Source organism: Adiantum capillus-veneris, chromosome 10 (genome assembly GCF_014529385.1).
Source record: "Adiantum capillus-veneris isolate H3 chromosome 10, ASM1452938v2, whole genome shotgun sequence".
NCBI lineage: Eukaryota > Viridiplantae > Streptophyta > Polypodiopsida > Polypodiales > Pteridaceae > Adiantum > Adiantum capillus-veneris.
In genome coordinates, this window is record NC_140940.1 from 141827515 (window position 1) to 141830135 (window position 2621).

Sequence of the window (2621 nt, forward strand, 5' to 3'; positions counted from 1 at the left end):
GGCTGTATGATCTCTCAGACAAAGTGTCCGAGAAACTCTCATCGAAAATGGGTTCCAAAGGTGACAGTGGTCTCTGATTCACACTTTCTTCTATCGAGAGATTACTCCCTTGATCAAAGATGTTGGGGTTCCTATTATGGTACAATCTTCTTGATCGCAAATTCATGAAGATTTGGTAATAAAAAATCCAAACCAAGTTACCTCATTAAATAGTTTGAATCTCTTGTTTGTTCTTGCTTTGCTGGGTAGTATCTTCTAGTACCTACAACATGTCAAGAAGTCTCTTGATAGCTGTGAGCTTACAAACGTTCTTGTTAGTTCTTGATTTTATTCGACAAAACTTAGCACATAATTACCTACACAACCTCAAAAATTTGTGTCCAATTTAAATTTTGAAAGAAGCACCAGGTTGCTATGGACTAGATCTTTGTATGGTAAGTTCCTGTCTCTGTTCTGACTCAGAGGTACATGGATCGCAATCCATGTTGAGAAGCCAATTGAACTTTTGTTGCCATCATCAGATTTAACATGATTAAGAGATCTTATAGAGCCAAAATTTTTAGAATTGAACCTCTGGATTGGAGGCTAAGTTGATTTTGTCACTTTGCCTGAGCTTCTATCAATTCTGAGCTGTTGAGATGGTTTCTTTCACCCATATTTAACTCTGGAAGGACCACTAGACTCTCTGTGATGCCCTCTAGCTATGGTATCAGTTTGGTATCAATTTGTGTCAGGGAAACACTGATCGCGGTCCATGTTTCTCTGTGTCAAAATACACTGAATTTTGTCCCAAAGCTAGTCCTTGGCCTAGTGATGCTGGCTATATGGTTTTTTGAATGCTTTAAAGCTTTTTAGGACAGACAAAAGTCAGTTTTTGGGTTTATTTCAGTGGTTTCCCCCTTGATCTGGTTTTTGCTCCCTTTTGCCCTCTTTTTGAAATTTTTTGATAAGGGTACTTTGGGAGAAAGTGTTTTACTTGTTATCACTTCCCTGCTTGCCTTTTATCAGCTCAAAATTTCAAAAAGGTACATGGATCGCGATCCATGTTGGGCAAGATTTTGAACTGACACTTTGTGAGCTAATCACACAAGGTATGATGATGCTATTCCCAAATCTTTTGGATTTGATCAGTTTTTTCCAAGTGAGAAGCAAGATTTTGTGTCTGTTTTGTGGTTTTTTGCCAACAACTCCTTTTCTGGTATTTTGACCAATTTTTTTCACTTTTTGTCTATGGATCCTTTTGAAAAAGTTGTTCACTTAGTAATCAGAAGTACATTGATCAAATCTCACTGTTAGATGTCTACCTGGAACATGGATCACGATCCATGTTGAGAAGCATCTGTACATGAAATTTGGTTCTGTTGATCCCTGCTTCTAGTTGATCCCAATTCTCATCCTTTTTTGAATTTGGACAAGTAAAAGTTCAGTTTCTAATTGTTTTGTCCTTTTCTTGAGGTTCCGCTTTGCTTACCCTAATCTTTTGATTTTTTTGATCTTTTAGCACTCTATTTCTGATCAAACTCAAGGTTCTAATTCTTGAGAACCTGTTCTAAGCAAAGGAAATAGTTTCAGCACATTTTGCCCAAAAGGTACATGGATCACGATCCATGTTGGATAGGCAATTTGAAAGTTTTTAGCACAGTCTTTTTCAACCAGTTTTTTTATCCCCTTCTTGAAAGTTCTACTGGGTTTGGTCCAATTTTGAAACTCTGGCCATCACTTCTTCAACTCTTTAGAGTTATGGTCTTCAACACCAAAATAAGGTTTTTGATAGTTTTCCATCGATCCTTTTGTCCCCAAAAGATGGTGTAATTTGTTTCCTAACCTACTCCTATAAATTCAAATGAATCTGCAAACATAACTGAACTTAATAGTACGAAAATAACAACAAAGTGTGTGGTGGAACAGCCCTTTCCAAGCATGTGAAAAATCAAAGAACAAAATACTATCTTGTACTTCACTCACATATTTCTTTGCTCTTAAGGAATAGCACTAGCTAGTCACGGACTCCAGTCTCTATCAAGCACTAAACCTGCGTCTAGCTGCTTCACTCTCTATGTGTAAGCAAAATGGGTATCAAAAGCTTGAAGTGAGATTTTTTTGTTTTTGTACACTGGGTCACTCACCACCTAAGGATTGGTTTCCCTGGCAGTGGCACCAATGTTAGCGGGTCGCCGCGACGGACGTCTATAGCATAGCTCTTTTGTACTAACATAATGTCAATACGCAAGGAAGTGACTCGCGATGGGACACAGAGACTTAATGAGAGTTTTAATCTCACCAAAGTGAACTCAGGGGCTACTCGTTCTACAACACAAGCAAATCAACCACTTCCTAGTCAGATAATTAGTATGCGTCCAATCTCACCACTCTAGGTCATCACGCCTTTTCGGCATCCAAACAAATCCGGAACGCCACGAAACTTAAGGAGAGGTATCACAACACTTAAGGGCTCAATCCTACCAAGTTCTATCACCATCTGGGAAGGTACATAAATCACGATCCATCACAAAAAATGTGCAAAAAATGAAAACAGAAGTACTTGGAAAGGTCTTCCTTAAGCATAGAAACACTTATCCATCGTCAAAACATTAAAAAAAAACCATTTTAACCTCCAAATT